Source organism: Oryctolagus cuniculus (assembly GCF_964237555.1).
Source record: "Oryctolagus cuniculus chromosome 17 unlocalized genomic scaffold, mOryCun1.1 SUPER_17_unloc_1, whole genome shotgun sequence".
NCBI classification, from domain to species: Eukaryota; Metazoa; Chordata; class Mammalia; order Lagomorpha; family Leporidae; genus Oryctolagus; species Oryctolagus cuniculus.
In genome coordinates, this window is record NW_027208202.1 from 1852858 (window position 1) to 1870366 (window position 17509).

General features: G+C 48.2%; 1 protein-coding gene and 1 pseudogene across 2 annotated transcripts in view; one reads left to right on the plus strand and one right to left on the minus strand.

Moving 5' to 3' along the window:
- Nucleotides 1–17509, minus strand: part of LOC100355262 (L-lactate dehydrogenase A chain) — a 591718-nt gene that overhangs the window by 170669 nt on the left and 403540 nt on the right. The window lies entirely within an intron of this gene.
- LOC127488656 (ubiquitin carboxyl-terminal hydrolase 45 pseudogene) lies at nucleotides 342–3274 on the plus strand (annotated as a pseudogene).

Sequence of the window (17509 nt, forward strand, 5' to 3'; positions counted from 1 at the left end):
ATAACATTAATTATACACATGTATGGCATACAGAGTGAAATTTTAATTCATGCATACAATGTGTACTGATCTAGGATAGACCACATACTAGGCTGCAAAGCAAGTCTCAGCAATTCAAAAGACTGAAATCAATATCATCAAAATGACCATACTGCCAAAAGCAATTTACAGATTTAATGTTATACCAATAAAACTACCAAGGACATTCTTCTCAGACATAGAGAAAATGACACTGAAATCCATATGGAAACACAAGAGATGTGAATAGCTAAAGCAATCTTACACAACAAAAACAAAGTCAGATGCATCACAATGCCAGATTTCAAGATTTACTGCAGGACATGTATCATCATAACATCCAGGTACTGGCAGGAAAACAGATGGACAGACCAATGAAACAGAATAGAAATTCCAGAAATATATCCATGCATCTACAACCAATTTATCTTTGACAAAGGAGCTAAAATCAATCCCTGGAGCAAGGATAGTCTCTTCAACTGGCATAGACAAAGAGTTCTTGGAAAAGACCCCAGATGCCCAGCGAATCAAAGCCAAAATTGGCTAGTGGGATTATTAGCTTCTGCACTGCAAAGAAAGCACACAGCAAAATGAAGAGGCCACCACAGAATGGGAGAAATTATTTGCAAACTATGCCACTGATAAAGGATTAATAACCAGAATATACAAAGAACTGAAGAACCTAAGCAACAATAAAAGAAACAACCCAATTAAGAGATAGGCAAAGGACTTAAACAGTTATTTTATTTTTCAAAAAAGGAAATCCAAATGGCCAACAGACACCTGAAAAAATCCTCAGGACCACTACCTATCATGGAAATACAAATTAAAACCACATTGAAGTTTCACCTCACCCCATTTGAATGTCTTTCATATAGAAATCAACAAACAATAAATCCTGGCAAGAGTGTGCATAAAAAGGTACCCCAACCCACTGTTGGTGGGAATGTAAACTGGTACAGCCACCGTGGGAAGACAGTTGGAGATACTTCAGAAATCTGAATAGAGAACTACCATATAACCCAGCCACTCCACTCCTGGGATTTTGCCCAGTGGAAATGAAATTTGCACATGCAAGAGTTATCTGTACTCCATGTTTATTGCACCTCAAATCACAACAGCTAAGATATCTAATCAATCCAAATGCCCATCAACTGAAGACCAGATAAATTATGGGGTATATACACCATGGAATACTACACAGCAGTAAAAAAAATGAAATCAGTTGGAACAAAATGGATATAACTGGACATCATCCTTTGATTCGCAATCATCATCCATTGATTCTCTCCAGAAACATGTTTCTAAAACACAAACAAGTGCAGTTTCTAGGCTCATGAAACTTTGTGAAGAAAAATGTGAAGTGAGTGAAATAAAGAAAGGAAGAAAAGGCAGCAGTGGACCATCTGTAAAAGGAATTACGAATTTAGGAAATACTTGCTTTTTTAATGCAGTCATTCAGAACTTGTCACAGACTTATATCCTGACTGAACTTATGAATGAGATGAAAGAAAACGGTACAAAATTCAAGATTTTTCCTTCCTCAGACTCTCAGCTGGACCCACTGGTGGTGGAACTTCCAAGCCCTGGCCCACTGACCTCAGCCTTGTTCCTGTTTCTGCACAGCATGAGGGAGACTGAAAAAGGACCACTTTCTCCAGAAGTTCTTTTCAATCAGCTTTGCCAGAAGGCACCTCGATGTAAAGATTTCCAACCACAGGACAGTCAGGAGCTTCTCCATTACCTGCGGGATGTAGTGAGGACAGAAGAAACGAAGAGAATACAAGCTAGTGTTCTAAAGGCATTTAACAACCCAACTACTAAAGCTGCTGCTGATGCAACTAGGAAAAGGTCAAAGCAGATGTGAATGGTGTGAAAATGAACTTCCTAGATTAGATCTTTATTGGTGAACTGACTAGCACAGTAATGTGGAAGAATGTGCAACTATCTCCACCACGGAAGATCCTTTCATTGGTATTTCCCTTCCTATAATAGAAGAAAGGGTCTCAAAGCCTGTGCTGTGGGAAGACTGAGTCAACACAGAAGTTCACAGGAAGAGATCATGATCAGTACAGTGGCACGGTTACCATGGAAATACTCACCAACCCAGACCTGCCAAGAAACACTGTCCTTCTAAAGATAAGAATCAGCAAATTCATGACAGAAAACGTCAAAGAAAACTCTCACCCGCAGGAGAAAAACCATTTTCACGTACCAGAAAAATGCGGACTTGGGCATGGATGGCTCTCCTTCAGTGTCTGCCGGCGCAATGGGTCCGAGCGAAAGCCCCAGCGACGGCAGCGGAAAAGAAGCCAGTGGTTCTGAGAGCAGTGTTGAGGCCCACAGTGAGGCCTCCGAGTCGAAAGCACTTCTAAGCAGGCGGGGCAGTGCAGGTCCCGCGGCAGACCCTGCGCACACACAGAGGGGACCCTGCCATCCGCTAAGGAGACCGACCATAGTGAAGAGGGAGTGGCTAACGCCATTTCTGAACTTTGAGCAGCCCTGAAATTGGAGATGGAGATTTTGACAGAGAAAAGCAGCCACTTAGAATTCCAAATAAGTTAGGTTTTGCAGGGGAGGAGCATATGAGGCCTCGCAGTCCCCAGCATGCTTTTCAGACCCTCTCTCAGAGCTACATCACTACTTCCAAAGACTGTTCAGTTCAGTCCTGTCGCTACCAGTTTACGTCTGTGGAATTACTTATGGGGAATAACAAGCTTCTGTGTGAGAACTGTACTGAGAAGAAGCAGGAGTATCCAAAGGAAATCAGTTCTGCGGAGAAGAAAGCAGAGGGGTTCATGCTAATGCCAGGAAGCAATTGCTCTTTCTGCCGTTCCTCCTATCCCAATTCTCCATCTGAAGATTCCACCAGGCTGGCTTGAGTCTTCCTAAAGTCAACAGACATGTAGGTTTTCCACTTATGCTTGATTTAGCACCATTCTGTTCTGCTACTTGTAAGGATGTAAGTGTGGGTGATGAAGTTCTCTGTAGTCTCAGTGGCTCCAGGAGAGGAGGGCACTACTCGGCTTATGTGAAAGCAAGAACACCCTCCAGGAAGTTATCAGAATATCTCACTGGAAAGAAGACTGTGCCTGGTGAGAAAGAACCTGACAATGAATCGGTGGGCCAGTGGATCCATGTTAGTGACACTTATGTGCAGGCGGTTCCAGAATCAAGAGCACCTAATGCACAAGCTTACCTTCTTTTTTATGAAAGACTATTATGAGATTCATTACTTGCCAATGGTAATATTTAGATTACTTTTATTTGAATGCTGCAACACCACCAACATATGTAATGTGCCTTTGTAGTCCTCTTTCTCCTGTAGGAATGGCATGACCCTCATATGCTTCCCAACTTCCTCACCATTGTGGGAAGCCCTTTTAAAGTAAGTTCAATGTACTCAGTGCTTTCAGATTTGCAGTCTCACATAAGCAACTCAGAATTTACAGAAGAGGAAAACCCTTCACCATGTGGCTGGTTAATACAGGCAGTCAGAGTCAAATCATTCCTGAAGACAATGCTTCCTACATGTGCTACACCTTCCTGATCTCATATATATGTGTATATCCTATTCCATTGTTTACTTATTATTTTTAACATCTTTTCACCTTTTTAGCCCTAGCTTTTTTTTTTTGAGCAATCACATTTCACATTAAAACATGTAACTATGAAACATTGTTCATCCAGCTCGCACCTTCTCTAAAATCATCTCAGGGCTATCCAGTGGTATATGTGTATTGCTACATAAGAAACACTGCTGTGATAACGGAGTAATGCCTAATACAGCATAGCTCTCTTGTCATCTTGTATGATTCAGCCACATAAAAAGGCATCACTGTAATTTAAGTAGTGTGGATTTACCAATAATCTATTGATTGGCCTCTTGCTTTGAGACCTAGAAAGCTGCTGAAAACATTTCATCAACATACCATTTGCAACCTATTCATGGTGGAGTTAGGAATAATTTGCAAGTGGTTGTCCAGAATCAAAATATAATTGTAGATACTGTAAAATGCAGAATTGGTAAATAAAAGTAGATAATCCATATGGAACTGTAGGATAGTTTGACATATAAAGCAAATTATATTTGTAAGTGATAGAGAATTATATTATTAGACTTAACAGGGAAATATAATAAATACACTTTCTACCTCTGTATTTCAGTATATGTTAAAAATGGTTTTTGGAATTTTGAAGTCACTTTTATTGTCTTCAGTAAGCATCATTAATAAGTTCATGTGAGTTTATTTTTATTTTCATGGGGCATAAAGTTGACCTTTCTTGTTTTCTTTTAAATAATATGAAAAAGATGATGGTTTTTTCCTCTAGATAACAAATTATTAAGCTTTTGGAATTTAGCATGAAAAATACTATTAAGTCTAATTTTCAAAAACAATGGCTTCTTCACTGCCATATTCTTGAATCAAAACATTAACTGTAATTCAGTCATTTTGATCATTCTTTCCCAAGAATGAACTACAGGCAAACACCAGATGAGGGCCTGGGTCCAGGATGCTCTCCTCTGGAGAAGAAAGGATAAGAATAGTGGGTGTAGATAATGTGTGGAAGTATTTAACCAAGATTGGCCCTTTTTAAAATGTTAGTGTATATGACACAATCAAGGTTACCAGTGCTGCCTTTTGATATATGGATGGATGGAATTGTGATTAAGGTGATAATGGTATACCAAATATAGTGCTTAAAAATCATTGCATGAATTCTCTTTTTAAGATATAATGCTTTTCTTGATTTTTTAAGCCATGAGATAATGGAAGAATATATTTTTATAAGTTAATCTGCTAAGTCAGGTTGTATCTTATATAAGTACCTTACAGTATTTTCTTTTTAAGTATAACCAATTAACATTGAAGTACCACAGTTGGAGCAGTGAATTTTTTTAGAAGTATTAATAAATTTCTTCATTCAATTCAACTATTTTGGTAATAGCAACCACAGTCCTCTCCAACAAATGTAAATATTAAATCACCTCATTTTTCTCATGGAAAAGATACTAAGAAACATGCACTTCTCATTGACTAGTCATCTGTTTCTTGTCAGACCTACCATGGGCCAGTTACTGTACTGCCTTTTAACATTCTGTAAAATGGAATGACCTACATAGATTTTAGGCATTATTCCAGAAGGTACATGCAAGTAAGACACATTTATTTTCATTTCCTTAGTCTTCAGTGAATTAATGCTGAAATTTTTTATGGCCTAGGACTACAAGTTTTTTCTTCTGAAAATGGATAAATTTGGCTTTGATACCCAAAAAATATCCTAAACATTGTTTTGTAATAGAGAAAGTATGCTGAATTACACATTGGCCTACATTAGTTTTTTTAAATTTTGATTATTCCCAATGCATATTTGTAAGGATATTAAATTGTGAGGCCACTAGCATAACAATAGCATAACAGTGAGCTCCTGGGTCACCTCAGGAAACAGTGTAGATGAGTGAGAATGTTTACAGACCATCAACTCAACTACCATGATGCTTGACTGAAGGAATTTAAGAAGCATAGCAAGGCCAGCACCGTGGTTCAATAGGCTAATCCTCCGCCTTGTGGCACCAGCACCCTGGGTTCTAGTCCTGGTCAGGGTGCTGGATTCTGTCCCGGTTGCCCCTCTTCCAGGCTAGCTCTCTGCTGTGGCCTGGGAGTGCAGTGGAGGATGGCCCAAGTCCTTGGGCCCTGCACCCCATGGGAGACCAGGAGAAGCACCTGGCTCCTGCCTTTGGATCAGCGTGGTGCGCCGGCTACAGCGCGGCAGCTGCAGCGCGCCGGCCGTGGCGGCCATTGGAGGGTGAACCAACAGCAAAGGAAGACCTTTCTCTCTGTCTCTCTCTCACTGTCCACTATGCCTGTCAAAAAAAAAAAAAAAAAGAAGCATAGCAAAGATGTTTTCTAGCTTTATTTAGAAACTGGTTTACAGGGTATATTGAACCCAAATTCTCCCTAGTTTTTCCATATTTAAAATGATAAAATGTTGATTATGTGCTAATTATGTGAATATTATTGACATAACCAAATATACATCTATACTTAAGATTTCTATTATTTAATGTTTTTAGGAATTATGTGAAGACTGCCTTTTCAGGCGGCCAAAGAGAGTGACAGTTGATATCAATTAAAAAAAAGTAGTTGATCGGGCCGGCGCTGTGGCTCACTTGGTTAATCCTCTGCCTGCGGTGCTGGCATCCCATATGGGCACCGGGTTCTAGTCCTGGTTGCTCCTCTTCCAGTCCAGCTCTCTGCTGTGGCCCAGGAGGGCAGTGGAGGATGGCCCAAGTGATTGGGCACCTGCACCCGCATGGGAGACCAAGAGGAAGCACCTGGCTCCTGACTTCGGATTGGTGCAGTGCTGGCCGTAGTGGCCATTTTGTGGGTGAACCAATGGAAGGAAGACCTTTCTCTCTCTCTCACTGTCTAACTCTACCTGTCAAATAAGTAGAAAAAGTAGTTGATACCTGTTCTTATTTTAAATGTACCAACAGAGATATTTGACTACATTTAATAGCTGTTAGTGTGCATGTGTGATTTTAATCATGATTTTTATACAGTAGCTGAATAAAATTTCCTGAACCTTAAGCTGTGAACTGTATCAATTCTCATCTAATGTTTGGAAAACAAACATCTTACTACTTTTCTTAAATTCATATTGATAATTTATTTTTCTGCATGATAGCTGATCAAATAAGCCTCAACCAAAAATGTAATGTGCAGTAAAATTGAGCAATAATATTTAGTGCATTATTAACAGAACCTATTTCTAGGTATTTAAAATGCTTTTGTTCACATAGAAGTCCTCAATTTAAATTTGTTTAAAAGAGAGATGACTATTTTCAATTTTGAGCAATAAATTCGTGTCATTCCTAAAAGAAAAAAAAATACAATTAGCATTAACATTCAATGTAGCGTCAAAGTGAAAATACCACTAAAAAATTAAAACATAACTTGGATTTTATACTAGGAAAATACAAAATATAAGAACACACAATTTTTAAAACACAGCAGTGATTTCAGTAAAACATTTTGTTTCACGGCACTGATTTGTTTTTAATTTTTAGAATCTCTTGCTGTGACACAACAGGTTAACCCGCTGCCTGTGATGCCAGTATCCCATTTGGGCACCAGATCAAGTCCCAGCTGCTCCACTTCCAATCCAGCTCCCTGCTTATGTGCCTGGAAAAGCAGTAGAATATGGTCCAAGACCTTGGACCCCTGCACCCACGTGGAAGACCTGGAAGAAGCTCCTGGCTCCTGGCTTCAGCCTGGCCCAGCTTTGGCTGTTGCAGCCATTTGGGGAGTAAACCAGTGGATTGAATCAATCTCTCTCTCATTCTGCCTTTCAAATAAATAAAACAAACCTTTAAGAAGAAGTATTTTAAGAAACTCTGGATGACCGATTTTGCCTTTACAAAATCCTGTCCCCAAACAGTGAGACTCCTGGTTTATGAAGGACCCACAGGGAGGAGTGCAGGTGCCTTCAGCAGTTGCTCCACACTCAGAGCTGCACGCTTCTCTGATCTAGGAGAGGCTCGGAGGGTGCGAGAGCCCGCCAGCCCCCACAGCTGTGCACCTGTGAGCTCACACATCCCAGCTCATACACCTGGGCAACCGACACACACGCATGGGGCATGCACCGTGAGTGATGGCAGCCCCCAAGTGAGGAAGAAGCCCCCAGGAAGGCTGTCTTCCACCTCAGAACCAGGGCAGAGAGTGATCGGTGCCACCAAGGGGACAGAACCTTGTCACCCCAGCTGTCATCCTGAGTCATATCTAGAAGCCCTCCCTGTGTGCCCAGCCCTGGACTGAAAGCACCGTGCACCTGGCAGCCTGATGCCCCACAGAGCCCCAGGAGGGAGGAAGCACAGGTCCTGTTCTACAGCTGAGGGCACTGAGATCAGAGACATCAAGGCCCTTTCACAAGGCTGGATTTGAACTCTGGGGTCTCTCTGAGCCCCTCCCCTGCACCCCACCCCTGGTCTCTAAGGTGGGCTGACACCAGAGGAGGTGTCTGCCAATCACTTCCAGGATCTGACTTCCTGTCTTCCTCCATGCATCACATGCCTGAGATTGTCTGTGAGCCTCTCTGGGAGGGAAACATGGCCTGGGTTGCTCCCTGCAGGCCCCAGGCCCCTGGTGTCCCTGTGCCCCTGTGTCACTGTGTCTGCATTACACGAGAGGCCCCTGGCCACATCTGGCTGCAGCCTGGAAGGTGAGCAAAGCATGTGCACGTGTGCACTTGGCATCCAATGCACATGCATGTGGACACACACTCCTGGGCCCCTCTGGGGAAGAAGAAGGCAGGAGAGGGGGGGTCACGGAGCAGGAGGGAGGGGTGTGGCTGAGATCAGGGGAGGTGAGGCTCACCCAAGCAATGTCCACACACCATCCCTCATCACCTGTGCCCCAGTCACAGAGCCCCAGCTATGCCAGAGCACATGAAGGACCCAGGGCCCAGAGGGGCAGGCACGTGGACCCATGCAAGGTCACTATGTGTGGAGGGGCAGACACATGGACCCGTGCAAGGTCACTCTGTGTGGAGGGGCAGACACACAGACCCGTGCAAGGTCACTCTGTCTGGGGGGGCAGGCACATGGACCTGTGCAAGGTCGCTCTGTGTGGAGGGGCAGACACACAAACCTGTGCAAGGTCACTCTGTGTGGAGGGGCAGACACACAAACCTGTGTAAGGTCATTCTGTGCGGAGGGGCAGGCACATGGACCCGTGCAAGGTCACTCTGTGTGGAGGGGCAGACACATGGACCCATGCAAGGTCACTCTGTCTGGGGGGGCAGACACATGGACCTGTGCAAGGTCACTCTGTGTGGAGGAGGCAGACACACAAACCTGTGCAAGGTCGCTCTGTGTGGAGGGGCAGACACACAAACCTGTGCAAGGTCGCTCTGTGTGGAGGGGCAGACACACAAACCTGTGTAAGGTCATTCTGTGCGGAGGGGCAGGCACATGGACCCGTGCAAGGTCACTCTGTGTGGAGGAGGCAGGGCCAAGCCTGGAACTCAGAGCCCTGAGCCCGGCTCAGGCCCCTGACATCAGAATGGGAGGCCAGGCCTTGCTTTGTGTGAAAGGTGGTGGCCTGAGAGGGCAGGAAGTGTGAAATGAGGAAGGAGAGCAGCTGATACAAGGGTCATGGCCAAGGTTCTCACTGTGGCACCAGGGACTCAAATCTGCTGGGACCTCTGAGGGTGGCACAGAGGCCTCCCAGGATTTCCCATCAGCTCTGCAACCTGCAGCTGGGGTCCTTACTTCCCGACTTCTGGGGTGCACTTGCCCAAGAGCCCTGAGAGCTCCTATGGCACCCCTGGCACTGTCCTAGGCACACTTGGTGCAGGCTTCAGTGCAAGCTGTGGGCACAGAGTAAGAGCGCACAGAGTGCTGGCAGATCAGACAGAGGGGTCATGGGCGTGAGTCAGGGGCAGAGCTGTCAGCCGAGGTACTGCAGCATAGCAGCTGTAGCCCCCACCTGCGACACCAGCATCCCATACGGACGCTGGTTTGAGTCCCTGTCGATCCACTTCTGATCCAGTTCCCTACCAATGGCCTGAGAAAACAGTGAAAGATGACCCAGCTAGCTCCTGGCTCCGGCCTGGTCCAGCGCTGGCCATTGCGGCCATTTGGGGAGTGAACCAATGGATGGAAGATCTCTCTCCCTCCCTGTGCCTTTGAAATAAATGAATCTTAAATGACAACAAAAACCCTGCTGTTGATCTTGGCCTCCATGAGGTCATTGCCTGGGCACCCAGCTCCTCTGTGCTGCTGGCTGCTGGCAGGCCCCTCCCTCTGGACAGCAGTTCCTGGGCATGCCCCTCTCCTTTGCCCTCCCGACTGCCCTGTGGGGTCCTCGCTGCTGCGGGGATGGCTTCCACTCTGCAGGTGAGAAAGCTGACACACAAGCAGCCAGGGATGATGGTCAGCTACACAGCTGGCTCCAGAGGCCGGGTCTAATTACCTCCAGAACACCTCCGACCCCAAGTTACCTGGCTCCCCCCACCTCCGCCGCCAGGGGAGTTTCTGCAAGTTTCTAGCTCGGCAGCTCGAGGCCAGCGGCTGGCTCAGGTCACTGCCTGGGTTGGGCACTGGATGTGTTTGCAGCACTGGGGGGCTGGGGAGCCTGGAGGCCCTGGGGGCCGGCACTGTGGACCCCTCCTGGCCTTTCTGCCCCCAGGCTGGGTGTCAGCAGAGCCCTAACTCTCGGGCTGGAGGGAAAAGGTGCTCACCTTCCCATGGCCTCGACAGCTTGATTACAAGCAGCTGTGGCAGGAGAGCTGCTTGCAATCAGAGGGATTGGACTAAGCAGGCGTCCCCCTCAGGGTGCTAAGCAGAGTGAGCCCTGGGGCCTGGCGCTGCTGCGTCTTCCTCCCAGCCAGATCCCTGCACCTTGCATGCAGTCCGAGTTCTTAATCAAAAACACCTGGCTCCCATTCCCCAGGTTGCTGTTTTCAGAGGGCCAGGTGCGCCCTCTGTGCCCAGCTCTGCTGACATCAACGTCCCTGGTCCTCACAGCTGGCCTGGGAGGCACCCATGTCACAGGCGGGGACACAGAGGCACAGCGGAGTCCCATGGCTGGGAAGGGCAGAGCCAGGCTTCCAGCCTGGGCCTGGCCCCAAGACCTCTGCTCCCCGAGAGTAAGATTGCACGCACCTGGTAAGGGCGGGGCTGGCAGCTTCTCCCTGAACCACCTTGTGGGTGGATGAGAGACAGAGGCTGGGGAAGACAAGGAAGCCGATTGCACTTGGCCCACAGCCTAGATGTGGGGGCAGAACCTCACCTGGCTGCCCAGGCCTCTGTCTCCCTGCTGGAGAGTTAGGCTGCAGAGGGGAGAGGGCAGGAAAGAGGGGCAGCACTGACCAACCTACTCTGGGGCTCTAAGCCACCCTCAGGCTCTGCCTCCCTCCGCCCCCCCCACATCAGACTGGGGGAGTGAGCTTGTGCCCCTACCCCCAAGGGGCCAGGACACTGGGGCCATCCTTCCTCCTCTGCCCTTTTCCCTCAGTGGGGTGGCGTGGGGTGGGGGTGGAGGCACAGGCCTGGCACCCTGGGCCACAGCCAAGGAGAGCTGCCGGAGGGATTCCCGCATGTCTGTCTGAGCAGGAACAAGGATCAGCTTTGCTGAGTGGCCTGGAAGTTGCTGGCATTCTCCGCCCTCTGCCCACTGCCCACGAGAGGCACTAGAAGCCCACTGTGACATCACCTGACACTGACTAAATGCCTGCTGTGTACCAGGAGCTTGGCGCACCTTCTAAAGTGTTTTTGGTGGACAGAAGGATGGCCATGAGAGCCAATTCCCCAAGGAAGATGGGGAGTGGGCAGCTCTGGCTTTCCCAGGTCACACAGCACTTCCACGAGGGCTCCAGCTGGGGCCAGGTTTCCCCTCTGGTCTCGGTGGAGGTGCCCCAACATGGAAGGCTGGGTGGGCAGGGAGCCGGGAGTCTGGAGACACTTTAGAGGAGATGCAGTCCCCTATGGGTGTGGACGATGAATTCAGGGTTATGGGGGGTTCCTTGTAACCAGGACCACATGTCTGTCCATCCAGTGTCCTCTGGGAATTCAGGGAACAAAAGGGCAGGCATCTTGGGAGCCCAGGGTAATCTGTGTCCTGGGCCCCAGCCTAGTGAGAGGTCCTGGGTCCAGCCCAGCAGGTGGCCTCAGGTGTCAGCCAACCAGCCAGGTGCCGGCACTGCGCGGATGCTTTCACAGCTGCTGCTGTGACCACGGGGCTGAGGCCCAGCTTGGCTGGCCGATTCCATCTGGGGAAGGGGCGCAGCATGCTGAGGACTTGGGATCTGGGGTGTGGTGGGCCCTCCAGGCACACAGCACTGTGTGCCCTTCCGGACCCAGTCCCCCAGTCCCCCTGCCCCTCCTCTCCCCCCATCAGCTGCAGGGGGCTGGTGCCTAGGCACAGTGAAGCACACACAGGGGCTCTAAGCTGTAGCACCTCCTCCCTGGGCAGGTTAGCAGCCTAAGGCCTGGCATGGAAGGGCAGCCCCAGCCTGCAGTCAGCCAGCAACTGACTCCGCCTCCTTGTTCTGGGTCCCATGCCTGCACAACCACTACCCTGCCATCTTTCAGGGAATCCAACAGGCACAGGGCTGTGGGGTCCCATGCCTGCACCACCACCACCCTGCGGTCTTTCAGGGGATCAGCAGGCACGGGGCTGTGGGGTTCCATGCCTGCACTACTACCACTCTGCCGTATTTCAGGGGATCAGCAGGCACGGGGCTGTGGGGTTCCATGCCTGCACCACCACCACCCTGCCATCTTTCAGGGGATCCAGCAAGCACGTGGCTGTGGGGTCCCATGCCTGCACCACCACCACTCTGCCATCTTTCAGGGGATCAGCAGGCACAGGGCTGTGGGGTTCTATGCCTGCACCACCACCACTCTGCCGTCTTTCAGGGGATCAGCAGGCACGGGGCTGTGGGGTTCCATGCCTGCCCCCCCCACCCTGCTGTCTTTCAGGGATCCAGCAAGCACGGGGCTGTGGGTTCCATGCCTGCACCACTACCACCCTGCCGTCTTTCAGGGGATCCAGCAGGCATGGGGCTGTCTGTTCACTCCTTCACTTTCATTCACTTGTTCATCTGTTCATGCAGTAACACTGAGCACCAGCTCCAGGTCCTTCACCAAAGCACCAAGTGTGCGCTCTGGGTGAACGGAGCCACCTAAGCCACAACCCTGTCTGCAGGGGCTCCTACCCACTGGGCAGACTACAGGAGCCTGGCGGCAGGGCCAGGTGGGTGCCGGGAGGAGGAGGCGAGAGAGGGAGGCTCAGTGCATGGGCCCTGGCTGCATTCCCCTAGCAAAAGCAGGGAGGCAGAGCTGGAGGAGGGCGGTGGAAGGGAGACAGAGAGGGTGAGCAGGATGCAGACTGGGACCTCACAGCCAGCGCACCCCGCTGTGGCCAGGTGGTGCCGACTCCTTCCCGCTCTTGCTGGGACCTGTCCTCCCACCAGCCACCACCTTTCCCTCTTGCCACAGGATGAAGCTGTTCAGGGCAAACACCTGCCCAGGAATGCAGAGACCCTGGGAATGGCTGAGTAGGAACCGAGGCAGGTGTTCTGGGGCTGGGGCTTCCATGCGCAGGGGATGCAGGTAGAATCTGTGGTGCCTGCCCCCATGCCCCCATTTCACTTTCAGTGGCAGGGCTCATGTCACCAAAGCCAGCCTGCCTGTGTACAGCTACGCAGGACAACCCAGAGCTAAGCCTCAGGTTTGACTGACTCACATCTCAATCCCAACATCTCTCCCAGGGCTTTTGTCTCTGCTTCAGTGAAGCGAGGGTTGGAGCAGACAAGAAAACGTTCAGCCATGTCTGCCCTGGGCTTGGTGGAGTGATAAGCACTCTGTAAAATTTATATGAAAAAAGCAAAGGATTTAGAATACCCAACACCAGATTGAAAGGGTAGGATAGAGTTGGAGGACTTAATGTTTCTGAATAAATCTTACTGGAAGTATTGTAATCAAGACTCAATACTGGCCGGCGCCGTGGCTCAATAGGCTAATCCTCCGCCTTGCGGCACCAGCACACCGGGTTCTAGTCCCGGTCGGGGCGCCGGATTCTGTCCCACTTGCCCCTCTTCCAGGCCAGCTCTCTGCTGTGGCCCGGGAGTGTAGTGGAGGATGGCCCAAGTCCTTGGGCCCTGCACCCACATGGGAGACCAGGATAAGTACCTGGCTCCTGGCTTCGGATCAGCGCAATGTGCCGGCCGCAGCGCGCCGGCCGTGGCGGCCATTGGAGAGTGAACCAACGGCAAAAAGGAAGACCTCTTTCTGTCTTCCTCTCTCTCACTGTCCACTCTGCCTGTCCAAAAAAAAAAAAAAAAGACTCAATACTGTGGGGCCAGCCTTTTGGCACAGTGCTGGCAACCTAGGATTCCCCTATCAGAATGCCAGCTTGAGTTTCAGCTGCTCTGCTTCCAATTCGATCTCCCACCAATGTGCCTGGGAAGGCAGGAGAAGATGACCCGAGTACTTGGGCCTCTACCACCCATGTGAAAGATCTGAGTGGAGTTTCAGGCTCCTGGCTGTGGGCTGGCCCAATCCAGGCTGCTGTAACCATCTGGGGAATGAACCAGCATACGAAAGATCTCTCTGTGTCCCCAATCTCTCTCTGTCATGCTACCTTTCAAATAAATAAATCTTAAAAAAGACTGCAATACCAGCCGGCGCTGCGGCTCACTAGGCTAATCCTCTGCCTAGCGGTGCAGGCACACCGGGTTCTAGTCCCGGTCGGGGCGCCGGATTCTGTCCCGGTTGCCCCTCTTCCAGGCCAGCTCTCTGCTGTGGCCAGGGAGTGCAGTGGAGGATGGCCCAAGTGCTTGGGCCCTGCACCCCATGGGAGACCAGGAAAAGCTCCTGGCTCCTGCCATCAGATCAGCGCGGTGTGCTGGTCGCAGCACGCCGGCCGCGGCGGCCATTGGAGAGTGAACCAACAGCAAAGGAAGACCTTTCTCTCTGTCTCTCTCTCTCACTATCCACTCTGCCTGTCAAAAAAAAAAAAAAAAAAAAAAAAAAGACTGCAATACTGGCATAAAGAGAGACTAGAAATCAATAGATAATTATAAAAGAAGAGAGAACACAGAAATAGACCCAAATTTTTATGGTCATCTCATTTTCACCAAAGAGCCAAAGGAATCCAATAGGCTAAGAAAATGCTTTTTTTTTTTTAACAAATACTGTTGATATTTATAAAGAATCTTCAGAAAGTTTATGGAAAATGTATATTATGGAAAAACTATGCATGGATTTCAAATTCTTTAGCACCTAAATCCACTTACCTTTTCATTCCATTTTCCATAAAGTTTTCATGAACATTGCTTTATTAAATATATGTGTATTCCTATGAAAAAATTAACCTTTAACACCTTCAAAAATAGTTTGAGATGAATTGTAGATTTCAATATAAGCTAAAAATCTATACCTATAGAATTTTTACTCATAAAGTTGCTAAAAGAAAAATAAGAGAATATGTTCAACACATGGAGATAGGCAGAAGTTTCTTGAAATATAGCAAGTAAAAATGATAAAATAAAAATAATGTTAAATTGGACTTCATCAAAATTAAAAATAAATATCAGGCCAGTGCTGTGGAACAGTTGGTTAAAGCCCCGGCCTGCAGCGCAGGCATCCCATATGGGCACTGGTTCAAGTCCCAGCTGCTCTATTTCCAATTCTGTTCCCTGCTAATGTACCTGGGAAGGTATTGGAGGATGGCCCAAGTCCTTGGGCCCCTGCACCCACGTGGGAGACCTGGAAAAAGCTCCTGGCTCCTGGCTTTAGATCAGCTCAGCTCCAGCTATTGCGGCTATTTGGAGAGTGAACCAAAGGATGGAAGGTCTCTCTCTCTCTCTCCCTTTCTCTCCCCGCCCCCTCTCTCTGTGTCTCTACCTCTCTATAACTCTGTCTTTCAAATAAATAAAATAAATCTTGAAAAAAATATATCATGCTGCACACCAGAAAAAAATTTTACTACACATTTTTGCCAAAGAATTTGTATCCAAAATACATAAAAATCTTTGAAAACCAATCAATTTATACACACACACACATTCACAAGGGATGTTACCTAATTTAAACAGGTTAATTCATAAAGAAATCATAGCAATCTTGCATGTTAAAATGCTCTGCATGTGGCCGGTGCCACGGCTCACTAGGCTAATCCTCCGCCTTGCGGCGCCAGCACACCGGGTTCTAGTCCCGGTTGGGGCGCCGGATTCTGTCCCACTTGCCCCTCTTCCAGGCCAGCTCTCTGCTGTGGCCAGGGAAGTGCAGTGGAGGATGGCCCAAGTGCTTGGGCCCTGCACCCCATGGGAGACCAGGAGAAGTACCTGGCTCCTGCCTTTGGATCAGCGCAGTGCGCCGGCCACAGTGCGCCGGCTGTGGCGGCCATTGGAGGGTGAACCTATGGCAAAGAAGACCTTTCTCTCTGTCTCTCTCACTGTCCACTCTGCCTGTCAAAAAATAAATAAATAAATAAAATGCTCTGCATGATTCTGTACTGGATGCTTAAATGTGGAAGAAATTGCTGCAAAGACAAATATTAGTCAATTGATGAAATGTCAGTGTAAATTTTGGATTAGGAAGCCATTTTATCAGAGTGGGTGTTTGTGGCACAATGGGTTAAGCCACCACTTGGAATGCCCACATTTCATACTGGAGTCCTGGCTTCAAGTCCCACTTCTGTTTCCAACCATTTCTTGCAAATGTATGTTCTGGGAGGCAGCAGAAGATGGCCCAAGTGCTTGGGTTCCTGCTACTCACACAGAACTGGATGGAGTTCCTGGCTCTTGGCTTCAACCTGGCTCAGTCCAGGCTGTTGCAGGCACAACAGATGAAAGATCTTTCTACCACTTTGCCTTCCAAATAAGTAAATAAAATTAAAACAAGGATACCGTTTTATCAATGTTAAATTTCTTTTTAAAAAATATTTATTTACTTATTTGAATGCCAGAGTTCCACACAGAGACAGAGAGATGGAGAGAGACAGAGGCAGAGACAAAGAGAGATCTTCCATGCACCGGTTAACTCACCAGAGAGCCACACAGCCAGGGCCAGGCTAGACCAAAGCTGGGAGATCCTTGCAGGCTCCCATGTTGGTGCAGAGGCCCAAGCCCTTGGACCATCTTCTGCTGCTTTCCCCAGGCCATTAGCAGGGAGCTGGACTGGAAGTGGAGCAGCCGAGACTCAAACTGGCACCCATATGGGATGCCATTGTCATAGTTGGTGACTTTACTTGCTGCACCACAATGTTGGCCCCAACGTTAAATTTCTGATTTTGATCCATGTCCTGAGGTTTTATAAAAGAGTGTTCTTTTTCACAGGAAATATGAGTATATCCTAAAATGTTGAAGGCATGGTATCCCCGATTCACTTTCAAAATATTCATAAAATATAACATATGTGGGGAGGTAATACATAAAATGCAAATATAAACAATTGATGAATCCAAACAAAATGCATGCTATGATTTATGCGTATCCCCTAAAATTCACATGTTCGATATTTAATCTCCAATTTTATATGTTAATGGCAGTTAGAATTGGCACTTTAGGAAGGTGTTTGAGATTAATGAGATCAGGAGTGTGAGGCTCCATGATGGCATTAGTAGGCCTGTCACCATGGAATGCTCTCTGCCACGTCACCATGCCATAAGAAGGCCCCCACCAGATGCCAGTGCCAATCTCTGGGGTACCCCAGTATTTATTTGAAAGGCAGAGTTACAGAGAGACAGAGACAGAGATAGAGAGAGAGAAAGGTCTTCCATCCACTGGTTCATTCCCCAGTTGGCCACAATGGCCAGAGCTGGGCTGATCTGAAACCAGGAGCCAGGAGCTTCTTCAGGGTCTCCCATGTGGGTGCAGGGCCCAAGGACTTGGGCCATCTTCCACTGCTTTCCCAGGCCATAGCAGAGAGCTGGATCAGAAGTGGAGCAGCCGGGACTTGAACTGGCACCCCATATGGGAT